Source organism: Aricia agestis, chromosome 19, assembly GCF_905147365.1.
Source record: "Aricia agestis chromosome 19, ilAriAges1.1, whole genome shotgun sequence".
In the NCBI taxonomy this organism is placed as follows: domain Eukaryota; kingdom Metazoa; phylum Arthropoda; class Insecta; order Lepidoptera; family Lycaenidae; genus Aricia; species Aricia agestis.
Window position 1 is genome coordinate 8859687 of NC_056424.1, and position 17453 is coordinate 8877139.

General features: G+C 34.3%; 1 protein-coding gene across 4 annotated transcripts in view; it reads right to left on the bottom strand.

The window, feature by feature from the left end:
- Nucleotides 1-17453, bottom strand: part of LOC121736708 (transcriptional activator cubitus interruptus) — a 95502-nt gene that overhangs the window by 66035 nt on the left and 12014 nt on the right. The window lies entirely within an intron of this gene.

The following is a 17453-nucleotide window of genomic DNA, read 5'->3' on the forward strand; positions in this document are numbered from 1 at the left end:
TTGTATTGAACAGGCTCTAAAACTACTGGACCGATTTGAATGAATTTTGGCATAGACATAGACTATACTACGACATAGGATACATTTTAACGAGGGTAAATTAACGATTACAAGAGCGGAGCCGCTCGCAATTTATACACGTGGGAGAGCCATGCTTCGGCACGAATGGGCCGGCTCGACCGGAGAAATACCACGTTCTCACAGAAAACCGGCGTGAAACAGCGCTTGCGCTGTGTTTCGCCGAGTGAGTGAGTTTACCGGAGGCCCAATCCTCTACCCTATTCCCTTCCCTACCCTCCCCTATTCCCTTCCTTTCTCATCCCTACCCTCCCCTATTACCCTATTCCCTCTTAAAAGGACGGCAACGCACCTGCAGCTCTTCTGATGCTGCGAGTGTCCATGGGCGACGGAAGTTGCTTTCCATCAGGTGACCCGTTTGCTCGTTTGCCCCCTTATTTCATAAAAAAAAATTCAGGAATTTGTATTTTTTATTTCCACACCCTAATTATTTTTCATTTGACACCCCATATTTCTACCTATTGCATCAGCCTTCATACTTTGGAATGAATAAGACAGTAAGGACTCAATTATTGGAGTCCCAATTATATGTTTCCTGTATGTTTTTGTAACGCCCCGGAGTCCTGAGGCCGGACTGACCGCGACAAAAAGCGCTCATCAACTTGAGCTTTTCGATTATTCATGCGATACGCTGTCGCCGACCGGTGGAATGTATGGAGCTGCTACTTATTATGGCCTAAAGCACAAAACGAGTCGCTATTAACTGTGTATGTGTGAATCGTCTATTATTGTGCAGACATAGGTTATTTTTTTTACTGATCTGGTACATCAAGCATCGTTTTACTTTATTGAAAACTTTTCTGATGTTGTTATAACATGCTTACGAAAAAAACAATGTATTTTATATCTTTTTTTTTTCTAATCCTTAATTACTAATATCCTGGCTTTGCAAACAAAACCATGAATTTTGAGAAAATACTTTACCTAGACCCCTATCTGGGATCTAGTTAAAAATTTAAAGCCAATAGTCTTGGCTCAATTTATACCTAAAAGACAAATAAATTGACCGACGAACAGCTCTATAAAGTTCCACGCGTAATCGAGTGACGGCTGATAGAGTCGGCGGAGATAATGACATCTGCGGTAAAAACTCGGACACTCGGCTATTTATCATCCAGCCTCCTTAATTACCGGACAGTGTGCGCCCGCCTTAACGCCCGCGTGTGTGCAACCCTTAATTCGCTGCCGAGATGATGCAGCAAACACGCGTTTAGAAAACTAGATCCGGCGAACGTTGTTTTGCTAAATTATTTTGGATATGACCTACCCGATGTGCACACAAATCGAAGTCGGCCTAGCCTAGGTATTTTAGAATAATTTGAAAGCAAACACCGTTGCTTACTTTAAAGTGGTGGCATAATTTTATAACCTATAACTAGATATTGATAATTCATTATTTTTATTTGGACATGATTTGCGTCATTCGAATTGGAGGAGAAAAAAGCAAAAACATATTCATATTTATTATTTTCTCAGTGTTAATTTTTTTTTATTTTTTTATGAAATAAAGTTGGCAAACGAGCAAACGGGTCACCTGATGGAAAGCAACTTCCGTCGCCCATGGACACTCGCAGCATCAGAAGAGCTGCAAGTGCGTTGCCGGCCTTTTAAGAGGGAACAGGGTAATAGGGGAGGTTAAGGAAGGAAAGGGAAGGGAATAGGGGAGAGTAGAGAAGGGAAGGGAAGGGAATAGGGGTGAGGGTAAGGAAGGGAATAGGGTAGGGGATTGGGCCTCCGGTAAACTCACGCTGTTTCACGCCGGTTTTCTGTGAGAACGTGCTATTTCTCCGGTCGAGCCGGCCCATTCGTGCCGAAGCATGGCTCTCCCGCGTATTAACATTACAAGACCTATAGAAATACCATAAATTCTAGATACATCTGCGATATCGAATCGCGCGTGAATCGCCCCATCTCGACTCTAGTGTTTTTCCACCTTACGTTATTATAACCACATTATTCACATTTTTTGATATGACGCCTCCGGCCTCATTATAAAATGTAACGATCAAAATGCTATTCAGTTTTTTACTTCGATAACTTGTAAGCTCGGTGTACCTGTTTACACATTAATTTAAGTATATATGGTGTGATAGGCTTGACAGTATGTTTGTTTATTAATGAGAAGTAATAATGTATGCCAATAAATTCAATGAAATAGATTCATACCTAATTCTAGATTCTGGCTTTAGACATCGTGATTGTCTGTCTAGTGTCTGTGTTTCTTGATTCTTAAACAGCTGAATACATTTTGCTGAAAATTGGTCTAGATATGACTGTACACTTTGAGCTCCGAAAAATTACATAGTAGCACCTCCATCGTGGGTGTCGCAGTCACAATATATTTTCAATTGTTATACGGCTGTCGCTTGGGGATTGATGGGTTATAAATTATAATAGTTTTAATCGCGGAAAATTGTGTGGCTTATACGCGATAAACATCCTTTTTACGCAAAATCATTATATTTTACTTGTATATTAAAATAATATCTTATCAAAATTATTTACATGTCAAACTCACGAAAATAAGATATCGCCGATCGATAAATCATCGAATTCTCAATTAACCTGAATCGCCCTCGGATCTCACGTGAATCGCCCGCCGATCTCACTCGAATCTCTCGCGGGGACACGCGATAAATCCGCGACGGATAATTACCTGCCAGCGATGCTTTATATGTTTATGTCGATTGGTGCAAGTGAGAAGAGAAAGCGATTCAAAACTGATATGAAACTATAGTGTTTCTTAATTAAAAAAAAATACAGTGCAGGTGGTAGACCTTACGTAGACTCAATGTTCAAGGTGTATTAAAATATAGCTATCATCGTTAACTTTAAATTTCCTTAAAGATCCTTAAAATAAACGATTGGTATTAATGCTCATGTTTTCAAAGGCTTCACGTTTCACGTTGGATGATGAATAACCATGATCGCTATTACAATTACGAAGCTGTAAAGTAAATACAACAATCGTCGATCATGGACAGTCTAGGTGCGCTGGACAAATTTTCAGACCTTTTTAAGTTTTAAATTAGAACGTAATGGAAATGAAGGTAAAATATTTTTAAAAGTACATGAAGTAAAAGATCAGCTCATGCCTCAAGATCTAGAAAATATGTTGTCTACACGTTCTGCACCTGAATGTCCTTTTCAAATCGCTTACTCTCGTCACTTATACCACAGTCACGATTACATCTCCCCAGGAACCCGATACTAGACCGTTGTCACCTATCTAGCGGTAACATCGCACCTTGATTAGAACAGACTACACCTTATTCTAGAAAATAATATGGCCATAATATTACGGCTAAATATTATGCCGTTGAGTTACCATTTGGACCGATAAGAAAGACGAAGAGCCTGTTCCACCACTGCTTGATAAGTTCTAGATAGGCTTCATATCTGTCAAGTTAAGTTGTAGATTACTATCCGGCACTTTTCAGGAAGTGGTGAAATAGGCCCTAACTTTCTTAATTATTATCATTACCACCAGTAAAAAATTATCACTGGATAGCTAACTTTATTTTGCACTATCTATCAAGCGACTTTTAAAGTTTCAGATTATGACGAAACATAGTTCTTTAAAGTTAACAACGATACTACATTACTACTACATTAATAGCTTTTGTGATTTATTAAAAATATTAGAAAAATCTACCGTCCTTAAAACTATTTTTTGTGCTGAGACAATCTTCCTAAATACATAAATAAAGAAATAGCTTGGTATTTATTGTTTCATAATACTGTGTGTAAACGTCGTACCTATTTCTGTACTGTTATTCATTACAAAGTTTTCAAAATTACCTATCTTGCCCACCGTGGGACTGATCTTATAAAAATGTAATAGATCTCTATCTATTAGGCATGGCAAATTTATATTACCATGTGTAATAGCAGATTAATTTATAAGTAATTATTGTGTTGCCGTCGATACATCAGACATTTTATCATATTGAATATTAAGTATACCCGTTTATGTAGTAGGAAAATTACATTGCGAATCTAACAGGTATCTATAAGAGAGAAAGAGAAAGGAAACTTCAGGAAAAAATCTGAAGTATCTAAAACGATATGATATTTTATGAACAGTGTACTTAGTTGGCGAAAAGCGAGGAAATTGTTGCAGAAAATGTAGGATTAAATCTATATACTTATATAAAACTCAAAGGTGACTGACTGACTGATTGACATAGTGATCTATCAACGCACAGCCCAAACCACTGGATGGATTGGGCTGAAATTTGGCATGCGGGTCGATGTTATGACGTAGGCATCCGCTAAGAAAGGATTTTGATAAATTCCAACCCCAAGGGGTTCAAATGGGGGATGAAAGTTTGTATATAATAACACTTCATAACGCGAGCGAAGTCGCGGACAAAAGCTCGTTAGATAATAAATGATTTAGTTATGATAAATACCTTGCTTCTGTGCAAAACCTAGTCAGATCATACTGTTAAAATAATAAAACTTTATTTACTTTTAAAATTACCCACATGAAAATATAAATTAAATAGAAAATATTAGGACATTATAAAAATAAATACTGACAATAAATTTAACAAAACATCTTGACTTCATAAATTTAATTATAATTTCATAAATCAAGGCAATAATTAAGTACCAAAAAGCATCAAGGTGTTTTTATGAATATTTTACGAATTAAGTGACAATATCTTGTGGCTAAAAAAACTTGTGAAAGATTTGCTAAGAGTAATATTTATAACATTTTTATAAGTTCAAAAATTAAAATTACATTAAGTAAGTCAAGATGTTCTGTTCAATTTATTGTCACTATTTATTTTTATAATGATCTTTTAAATGTTTAACCATAAAATAAGTTTCTATAAGAGCAGGTTACTTAAACTATGGGATCTTTAAAATTCCTTCAATTAGAACTCACAGAGTACTCAGTATTTTTGATTTAATTTTAGGCTCTCTAATTTATTCCATATCAGATGAGTCCTGATGATCTCCATGCCAATTTTTTGCGTTATCAGTTTAGCGGCTTAAGCGTGAAGAGATAACAGACACAGACACACTTTCGCAATTATTTTGATAAAAATGGTAGGCATGGTAAAGTTAATTAAGAAGCATATTGAATTAACTTTTTAAAATAGCCAAAATGCAATGTGACACAAGGAGTGCATGCGGCACTTATGAAAAACGCCATTGATATGTATCTTATAGATGCATATCCGAAATTAAATCAACATCTGCTCCACACCTTTTCAATCTTAATGAGTTTAAAAACGACCAATTATCACTCACTTTAGTGTTACACATAATCGTTTTATTATGCGATCATAATCTTTATTTATTTTTCATTGTTATCAGTTGATCATTTGCATATTTTAATTTTTAATAACTAAAAAATTATAGCATAAACGAGGGTAGAAGCACAAAGAAAATGTCAAAGAAATTGGGGTATTTGTGAAGATGCAACTGAGTTACATATATTTTTAGAATTGGTAATTAAATCTTTAAAATTTGACAAAAGAAAGCTGAATATTAAACTCTATCATTGTTTTTTTCTTAAATCAATGAAAATAGCTACTAACATTTTTAATCATTTTAAATATTCTAAAGCATGTTTTTAGATCAAAGTGCACATTTTAATCAATGTAAACAACTAAAATATGAATTACACAAAACGAAAACCTCGAAGAGTTCAGAGTTATGCTTCACGCCTATCGTTGGCAAAGACAAAACTGTAGGCAGTTCAGTTCTTTGTGTGCACACAGAGCGTATTAATCTCAGCTGCTTTAAGTTTATCTCTATGCTGTCACAAATGCTATACTGCTTTATAAGCACCATTCTAAAGCAGAATAGCATTCATCACGTGTGGCCGTCTGCGAATCTATATTTTGTATATCGAAGTATACATGATAGTTTGAATTGCGATTTTATTGAGAGCATATTTTTTTTGCCGCAAGTTACTTTAGCCTTAGAAAGAAAAAGCAATACAGAAAACTGTCGGGCAAGCTACTTTACAATTATTGTACTAGCTGTCCCGGCAAATTTTGTTTTGCCATAAAATGATTTTCCCTGTTTTCCTGCTTTTCTCTTGAAGTTTTTTCTGATTTTTCAACGCACCTCACGGAGCCCCGAGATCTTTCCAACGAATGCAAAACCATGGAAATCGGTTCGTGTGTTCTGGAGTTATAGCGTCAGGAAGGAAAACCCGACTTATTTTTATTAGATTACTTATAGAAAAGCGAATAAATACTACAGTCGTTAATTTAACCCAACGCACAAATTTATCAATTAAATTATCAAAATCGTTAAACTATTTACTCATTTAAAGCAAAAATTCTAATTGAAATTAGAAATCTACACCTCTATACTACCTTTGGTTCTGTTCAAGTAACTGATATCAGTTTAGATCGTCGTTAGAACTAATTAGACCGTATGCGCTAGATAACTGCAATGCGTTTGAAAATTAAACACGCTGTGAAAACGGTTATAATTTAAGATAACTTGCTTTATTATAATATGAGATTTTGCTAGAAACTTTGATATAAATTATTAATTCTTCTTTAATTGCGATAACAACTTTACTACGAATTATTTCACGACACTCAAAGTATCTTCATGTTAATTTTTCTCATCTGAATCTTTATAAAGAGTTTTGTGTTTCGAATTTTAATTTTTATATTACCTTTTTTACAATATAATTAGGCATTTTACCACTTTACTAATTAAAATATACTATATATCAGGCAAGAGGCCAAGGGCTTGAGCGTCACGAGTTTCCCCATACAAAAGTGAAAAAAATTTTTGGTCTTTCAGCGCTGCTACTTTCACAGTGAACAAGGAACACGTACACACCCTAAAGTTTATTTTTGTTACACCCTGTATACAATAACACAGTGAGTAACTTAAATATACAACGTCTTGCATAATAAAATAATTGCCGACAGACAAAGAACTCTGCGCTTAAAAAAATATCAAGGGGGTTATTATGAAAACTATAGTCAAGCATTCATTCTATAACGATTTAATCGATGTAACTCGATCACGTGTGGTCGGTATCGGCGCGATCGAATCGATGCGAGTACACCATTATCTCCGACTCGTGTTTGCTCACGATTTATAAGTTAATTCTTCTGTGTATTCAATAGAGTGCATTTGAAACGCATTCATTTGAAAGAAGTTGTTTTTGTTTAAGTGTATTTAATATTCTTCTGTTTAAAGTTAAACGCGATCAAGTTCTTAATTTAATTTAACAAGTTTATTGAGAAGAGTTTCCAAGGGATATCCATTATCCAAATCCATACTTAACTCGAAAGCGAGTCTGTCTCTCTGTCTACACTCTTCAGGCAAAAAATGTACGGCTTTGGCGCAACGGCGAGCGACATCTAGTTAGAAACTATTTAATAAATAGAATGAAAATTCATCGATCGTTGACAAAATTCTTCTTTCCCATCGCAAAACTTTGCCAACCCGTAGTATAAGTTATATTCGTAAAATATGCTGCCTGGAGTACTAATTATATTTTAACACATAGGTATATTAACTTTATTTGAGTACACACTACTTCGAATTAACCGTTAAAAACATGTTAATCAAACACTGAAGCAATGCCGGTAGTCAGTCACACATCAATCTTATCGATTTCACGTAAAAAATCGATTTTACGGTACCAAATTACGATCGTGTCACGGAAGGCTGTTATTGCGGTCTTCGATGTGTCCTGTCACTTTTCGGACACCTTAATGGTTGACTTTGACAACTAAACTAAATTGCCAATATTGACAGGAGCAGTAATTATTATGCACCTAGGTATATTTAAAATCCACCCGACGATAGTAAGTGCCTCTATTATATTTTATTTTAGATACAGATACAAAAAGACTTTAAAACTACGGGACGGGTAGTATATTTTTAAGAACCAATTTATGTCAATGTCAAAATAAATTAATGTGAAATTCGATGTTGAAACTTAAGCATACATCGTCACAGGAGAACTGCCATGATGGAATGCACCCAAAACGTTGAGACTTGAGAATAAGAAAAGTGCTCCGTAACAAAATCCATAAGTGTACAATATTCGCAACCTAACAAGAACTCTTCTGAGTTAGCTTACTGTTTAGTTCTGACTTCTGCCTAATGTGATGTCGGGCTCCCATCCCTGTTGACATCAATAGCCGGATCACGTCAATGTCGGGTGAACCGACGACTTCTGAGCTGACTTCTGAACGGTCTATTTTTCATCCGACCGGACCAAGGTCATCTAACCTAACAAATCTACGTACAAATCTTGACATAATACGAACATTACATAATAAAGCAGCCCATCACTTTTGACAACCCTTAAATCATAACATGGACGAGTTTGTAATGAAGCCATTACCCCCAGAACGAGCCGGAGTGGGAAAAATTCCCAAATCGCCCGCAGCGGGGCCGCCGACATGCTGTCTTGTACCAGTTTTGGTACCTGCCCCACGTTAAGGATGCATCCTTACTAATATCATAAACGCGAAAGTGTGTCTGTCTGTTATCTCTTCACGGCTAAACCGCTGAACCGATTTTACTGAAACATTATTAGTCAGGGAGCCCTAGAACAATTTTTTTACTATCAAGCAAATTTTTTTGCGAGTAGCTTCATTATAATAAGACAAACAACATTTGTATCTGCGAAAAATCTTGAAAGCGGTAGCTACCAGAGATAGAAAGGATTACATACTTTGATTTGATGGTCCTATAATATGGATTGTTCTATTTGTAGGACAATATTACTCTTAAATTATATTACTATTAACCTACCAATATACAAAATCTTCTGCGGGTTAGGGTTCCGTTTTAGAAAAATGTTGTTTGTCTTATCATAATGAAGCTACTCACAAATAATTAGCTTGATAGTAATAAAAAAAATTGTTCTAGGGCTCCCTGACTATAATATGTCAATAAAGACGTCCGCGAGTTAGTTTATATCACGGGAACCGATAATTTGTCCAGGAAGAAAATATCCTATGTCCTTTCCCGGGACTCAAAGTATCTACATACCCATCAAAATCGGTTCTACGGTTTGGGCATGAAAAAGTAACATACAGACGACACACTGTCGCATTTATAATATTAGTATGGACTACGTAAAGTTTTATGACTGTTCTCGAAGATAGGACCATAATTTTCCAGTGTTGACGTTTAAAATATCAGTACAACGTACTTATATGTACCTCAGTGCTGTTTTAGTTATTTTACCTCTAACTTAACCTCTGTCCCAACAGTGTAAGGATCAATCTCATTGAAACTTAGAGGCAAAATAAATCTGAACGTACCATAAGGTTGGTTCTGAAAATCGCCCAGAGCGTTTGTGTTCGATGAACATATTCTGTAGAGGGCGTAGAGGGAAATTATAGCAATTAAGATGTTAAAAACACGTGTGGGTCGAAAATTCCATTGTTTTCAAATAACCTTAAACCTAGTTAGTAAAAGTTGTTATACAGTACATATTTTAAGTTTACAGTTTAGGTAACTGATGTTAGTTTGAAAAATTTCGTTGACAATGTGGATGCATAATTGTATACTCCATAAAAATTAGATATCTCAATTTGGTTTAATTTTAGATTTCGGTTAAATTAAATAGATCATTAAAGTGTACTTTAATATCTTTGAGATTAACATAATAATCTAAAAAATATTACGGAAGATACTCTTTTGCAATAAGGTATAATTGTAGAAATTGTAGAATTATGTCTGTTATACTCTTTAGACATAAACCGCGGAACTGATTTCCATTATTTGATTAATATAAAAATTATTGATTCTAGGGAAAGAATATAGGATGGTTTTTGTCTAGGAAACATTTACGATTCTTGCGTGAATGACTATCTTGTAACGAAGTACATAAAAGTACACCACCAAGCATTAAATTATTCTAAGACTTATATAGAAACACTGTTTTCGGCTCAGTCATGTCGACATGTTAATCTCAGATCATTAAGATAAACTCTGATGATTTCCTTACAATGTGATGTAAAAAACGTAATCAATTCAAGAGGAAAGCGACATCTTACGCCTACGTACGAAGGGCTATAATGAAGCGATTTAAAAAACGACCCGTTGTTTAATGGGTTCCGTATGAATAATGAGTTTCAAATGCATTATCATCATGAACATCATGTTTATCGTATCATCTAGCTAGACGTGTAACAAAACAAAGTGATAATATTTTAGGGTGTGTACTGTGTATGTTCCCTTATACTATATACAAGGTGTAACAAAAATAAGTGATAATACTTTAGTATTATCACTTATTTTTGTTACACCTTGTGTATGTGTCCCTTATACTATATACAAGGTGTAACAAAAATAAGTGATAATACTTTAGGGTCTGTACGTGTTCCTTGTACAGAGTTCACTGTGAAAGTAGCAGTGCTGAAAGACCATTTTTTTCACTTTTGTATGGGGAAACTCGTGACGCTCGGGCGCTTGCCCATACAAAAGTGAAAAAAATTTTTGGTCTTTCAGCGCTGCTACTTTCACAGTGAACTCTCTATAAGAAACACATACACTCCCTAAAGTATTATCACTTGTTTTTGTTACAGCCTGTATAAGTTCATTGGAAACTACAGCGGAAAGTATCTTAAAGAGTATTTTCTTTTGCTATTTGTATGGGCTTGCCCCAGCGTTGACATTGGTCATACAAAAGTTTTAAAAAATTTACTCTTTCAACGCTGCTCTTTTACAGTAAACTCTATACAGCTAACTTATTGTATGTATATTATAATATACATACTTACTCTAAAGTATTGTCATTATTTTGTTACACCTGTAGAGAGAACTTTGCTGGTCCTTCGAATTTTTTGTTCTGTGTTAAACTTTACATACATGCAGAGAATAATAATTAATATATTCAAAGTCTCAGTTTTAGGTTGATTTAACGTAACTATTTAGTGATGTGTTTTATAACCCTAGGTTGGGATTCACTCACTCTTTCTTAAACGAGTTATTTGGACACCCAATACCAAAAAATAATCACGACATTTTTAAATGCTTTGCTCATATTAAATTTCTCTAATGTAAATGTCTTACAAATATAAACATTTTTGTCGAAAGTCACACGTTTATACGATACTTTCAACTTATTGATACTTTAAACTTAAAATATGGCTGTCTAAAATAACAAATTTATGTAAATTTTAATTAAATACGTATGAAAATATAATAAATAAATAAAATAACCTTATCGCCTATGAGACGATTTTATAGTTGTAGCTTGTAACCTGTTGAAAAATTTAAATGGATTTTTTATGTAGCTGACATACGGTATACCTAATTAAGCTATCTTAGAAAACTGGTGTCTGGTTGATATATATGTCTATATGTATTCTTGATATAAAGTTATATGTAGAAGCTTTTTAAAGCTCATCGAGGGTTTTCTTGAGTGATTATTCACTCGAATGAATGTTTGTTTTTTTTAAGCATTCAACAATAATGTTTCATTTTGTGTTTAGTTAGATGCAGTAAAAGATAAAAATTAAAGACAAAAAAACCTAAATATAAAAGTATAAAATATTAAAGTTCTTTCAACGATATTTTGCATCTTTTATCAAATAGATGCGCACCGAATACAACAAGAGAGTTTTTATTTTATTTTTTTTTATAAAGAAAAGTGTACGTTTTAAAACATGTAACTTGTACTAAAAATAAGGTTTCAATATTATATGAGATTCTCTCCTTCAAAAACTTCAACTAAATCGAACTTTCTACATCGAATGTCGATTCGACAAACCTGTTGTGTATATCCGAAGGTAATAACTCAATCGTCTAAATTACAGACGCCATTACTATCATTAAAACACAGCTCAAAACGATGCTACGAATAGGGATTTTTTGTTTTTCTGTGTTTTGCCAGTTGCAAGTGACGTCTGATGAGTTGAAGTTATTTAGGGTGGGTTGCAGCAACTTACTTTAACTATAACTGTAACTTTAACTATAACTTTAACTACAATGCAAAATGTCAAATCTTTGGTTAAAGTTAAAAATGGACGCCATCAAGACGCTATATTTAACCATAACCATAGAGCTCGACAAGGCTTTAAATACACGTGGCGAAAAAAGGAACTAACGCTGTTAACATTTGTCTCTGAACGCAGCAGTCAGTGCATTTGCAGACTTTTAACCCGTAATCTTATTTACCTTACTACCTTATTAGACGAGTAAATAGGAGATAGGTTTTATGACTATAATTTACAACGGGATAAGAAGCAGGTGCATCGTAATCAAGATGACAAATCTGTCCACTTTTGAGACCGGATTTTTACACTTAAAGGCAAAAAAGTAGCAACGTTGGTAACTAGATGTTAGGATATAATATATAATAAATATATTATATATGTCCGCTAGAATGAATGGTCCGCTCCACAACTACTAATTCTCAATTTACGAAGGCTCTAGTTAGTTTTCAATTTAGCATTAATGAACAAATATGGCGCTAGGGCCGGGCAGAATTATATTGACAAAAACCTAATCACTGCTCAATTCAAGAAGCAGGATGTTAAATGACGTTTACGTTATGTGACAGCTTATCAATTTGCACTGTACAGTTGGCAGATTTTTTCTTCGCCAAAAAAATATTTACTTTTTAAGAGAGTTAGTGAGCTTTGTACTTAATTAAAAGTCTTCTTTTTTTTTTATAAATACATTAAAGTACAAACAAAAATTTACCTTTACATAAGTCGTATCCAAGTAAGATAAAAAGACAACCTTAAAATATGAATTTAGATTGTTTTTTTTTTTTCTGTTTGATGAGATCCAAACTAGATTAAAGACGCATTAATGCAGAATTAAATGTTTCAAAAACAAAAACAGTCAGCCACTCTTTATATAGTTGAATATTTAAAGAACAATCCACGCTCTATGTCTATGATAATATACATGGACATAACGCGTGGATTGTTCCTGCTGACTGTATTATACGTCACGTATTACCAGTTCTGTGCCCGCCCAGGCCATTATAGCAGAGAGCGTAGGACTTATCTCATGATAGTACTCATTGTTCGTTCCCGTGTAAATTATATTGTAAGTGTATTAAGTGCTTCAAGTGAATTATAACACAATAATTGCATACCATACAAATAAAACAGGTTACTTATTGAAAGCCCGCGGCTATAAGTTCTGTTGTAAAGACAGGCACTATCTGTAAAACCGACTTTAATGCACGAATCCATACTCATATTATAAATGCGAAAGTGTGTCTGTCGATCAACACTACGCCCTAACCTATGAACCGATTTTGCTTAAATTTAGTACCGAGATACTTTGAGAGCCGGGAAAGGACATAGGATACTTTTATCCCCACAAAATGTACGGTTCCCGCGCGATAAACTACTTTTGGCATAACGGAGTTGTAAGCATCATCTAGTGGGAAATAAGACTTGTAGACTAAAGTACTGTCAAACTTCAACAAAAAGTTGTACTTTCAACAATAGCAGGTGCTCATTTCGATAATATTATGAGAAACGTTTGCCATAAAATTACAAAAAACGTGCCAAAATGTCACAATATCTGTATGTTTACTCTTAAACGCATTTAATCCAACTATAATCCCCGTCTTACAACAGGCTTTGACAAAATTGCACCGGTTTTGACAGCAATGACAGTAAGCTGTCATATTGACAGTAATACAAATATGTGCGTCAAGAGTTACTACATAATATGCATTAACGCCTACATAATTATAATATTCATGTTAATTCTACTTAAATTATTTGAGTTATTCATTGCGTACGTAGAAACAAGTATTTTGTTATTTATATCTTCTCTGACACGCCTTTTCCTTGCTCTATTTACTTTTCTGACACTCAATAATTGAGTTTTACTGAATTTATAACTAAATTTAAATATTAAAGGGTAACTGTAAAGGTAACAGATGATAGATTTAACTTTATGTGAATTATGTGACAGAAGACACAGCCTCGTTTAAAATATTCTACAAAAGGTTTATAAATTGTACACCGTACAAAGTAACATAAATTTTAATAATAAGAATAATATGCTGCAGAAAAGTGTTGTAGTAAATAGCGATATCGATGAGCTGCAATTATTTTCAAAAGCTTGATCACGAGAACAGGAAAACATAAGTTTGTCAATACTTTAAGATCTGTATAATATAAACAAGTAACAAAAGAAATTTGGAGACATCTTAAAGCTTCTAACTTTGAGCACACAGTACACACATCTGAACCGAATTCCCAGTAATACTATTTTTATTCTCAATATTAACTACTAAAAGTAAATTGATCCCTTACAATATTATATAAATAGGGATAGGATAACTAGCTAGATTGATTTTTACCCCCAAAATACCCTACATACTTAATTTAAAGTAGTCAATAGTTGTTGTCGTTATAAATATACGTATATGACCAGTCATAAATACTACTAGTTCGCTACTCTTAAACATGTAAGCATAATTTAATATAAAATCATCGATAAAGTTATTACATAAGCTCACCACTATTTGTATCACCACGTTCAGTACGTGCGCTCGCCGCCCGCTGGCGTATTACAGATCAATGCTGGCTTGATTGTATACAATTGTACCATTTGTTGGACAAACAATCGCCGCGAACATGTTTATGTTCGTACGTGAATTGTATTACTAAGTAAATACTCGTATATGTAACGTTTGGCATTGTTGCTGATTTACTATTTAGAGCAATTTTTTGTGAAGTCTATAAATCGAATTTATTATGATAAATATATTATATTATTTTTTGAAACTAACTTTTAATGAGTAGGTAATTCAATAGATTTAATATTTCAATACTTTGAAAATAATTAAGCATACAAAAAAAATTTAATCAACGTTTGTTGTCACTAGTATGTCTGAAGTAAATAAGTAATAAATTAGTCGTGTTTATCTCTTAATTACTTTAAAAAATAATATTTATTTAAGTGAATTATCTCAATTTGGGTAAAAAATGTGGCGACCGTTGACGAACAGTGTGTTGACGTTTGCCGTGACGCCTCGCTGCAGCTTACTGCCAGCGTCAATATTTGACTGCGCAGGCGCAGCTAGGGCTGCGCTTGCAACGATATTTTATAAACCTTTTGTAAAAAACACCATAAATTACTGACATGACGTGATATTTTTTGTTTTTTTTTTTTATTTGTGGTATTTAAATTTATAAAACTATTGCAGAATACAAATACTAATAATACAATTTATACAACTGAATTTGATGGAATAGTAACAAATGTTTATACACACATTATGCAGATCAGTTCATATGTTACAAATTTTTACTACATACTTGTTGTTATATGTCCAAAACAGTCAAATCTTAAATCCCAAAAGATGGAGATTGTACAACCCTAACGCTTTTATAGGAGTAGTTAACCAAAAGAAACCTTTACATTACTGCTTTATAAAGAAAGTTTTGAATTCCAGCCCGTGTTTACCAATCATTGCATGATAAGGTAAAGAATAAATATGTCCCAGAGGTAGTTTGTTTTGCTGAGGAATGTAAAAGTTTTGAGCTTAATAAAAAACTTTGTAGTGATAGATTCAATTGACATTGTGAAACGGATATGAAAATGTATGTTTGTTTGTAAAGTGATGTACAGAAGTAGTCTGTCAATAAACCTACTATATATCTGTGCTCTATATAATATATGTAAGTTGTAACGTCTCCGTGGTCTAGTGGTATAGAGCACGGCTCTTGACTCGGAGGTCGTAGGGTTCGATTCCCGCGTTGGAAACATGTTATTTCCAAGTTTGGTTAGGACAATGCAGGCTGATCACCTGATTGTCTGACAAGTAAGATGATCCATACGTCGGATGGGCATGTAAAAAGTCGGTCCTGCGCCTGATCTCTCGCCGGTCGTGTCGGTCTTCCGTCCCACTGGGTTATGAGAGTAAAGGAATAGAGAGTGCTCTTGTGTACTGCGCACACACTTGTGCACTATAAAATTACTCCTGCGTAGTTGGCCTGGTTGCAATGAAACCGGCCACCGTCACCGAAACCGGTGTGGGAGCTATTATTATTATATATCTGTGTTAAATTTTGTCCCCGTATAATCAGAGATTATTAGAAACATTCTTCAGAAGAATCATGGTCTTCAAAAGAGATGACTAGCATTTCTAGATGTAAACAAAATATTTCGTAACATTCCCGAAAACCTCTAAATTTGTAAGTTGACGGTGAAATGTGAAAAATCAATATTGATCCACGTGATCCAAAGTCCATAATACCAATAAGCTACTGTTCGCCCCCCGGCCTCGCTCGGCAAACACGCTTAAAGCCTTCCTGGTATTCCACCCTATATGGTCAACCTGCTACACGAATTTGACCCCTATCTCCCTATATTTAGAGGCTTATAAATTTAGAGCGACTTCTATGAATCGAGGTAAAGTAAACTCTAAGATAAAGATATAAGGTTGGTTTTCGTTTGATTGGTAAGGCTAATGATTTTGTACGAATGTGTTAAAGCCTACGCAGCTACGTATCGCTACGCCATAGAAAAAACTTCAACGCGCGCCGTTACGAAGCATTTTTTTATTTCCTTTTCTTCAGCAGAATTTGATTATAACAATATATTGAAATAGAATGTATTGCTAGTTGCAACACATAGTGATTACTCGAAGACTTCTTGTCGAATATCCTAAAATGGCAAGATTAATTGGCATTTAAAAAAGCTATCTTGCATCTATAAACATTCATGATAATGTTATAAATGTCCAAGTTTGTTCTTCTGTTTACGCTTAAGTTGCTGGCATGATTTAGATGAAATTTTTCTTGGAGATTAGAGGTACTTTTGAGCCCCGGGAAATACATAGGATATAGTATAACCGCGCCAGAATGTTTAGGTTTCTTGCCGGTTTCTTACAGGTTCTTGCATTATATTTGTAATGCCAAGTACTCATATACGGTTTTGCTCGATCGAGCAATAACGTCGAGCAAAACCCGCGGCTCGGGATTTCGTCCACACATTCAGCATTGCTAGATAGTTTTATTCTAAATCGATATATTTCATTCCATCAAGCCGGCTTGATGCGAGGCTTCGAGCTGTCAGTTTTACAGTCCACACAGTAATTATTACTTGATTTGGAGTAAAACTATCGAGCAAAACCGCATGTGAGTACTTAGCATTACAGAAGTTAATAAGTAACGTAATATTGTATGGTTATAATTGTTATTATTACATACAATTTTATTCAAAATCAATTTCATTTTATTTAAACTAAACTACATAATGTGAATACAGTACGTACTTAAGTATGCGAACAAAAAAATACAAAGAGCGTCCCCAAAATATATTTTGTTATAATTTGAACAAATCTACCATTGTCAACACTTCAAAATGGATATCCGACCACTTGTTCAAACAGGCAAAGGATTATGAGCATTTAACATTGTGGTGATTCC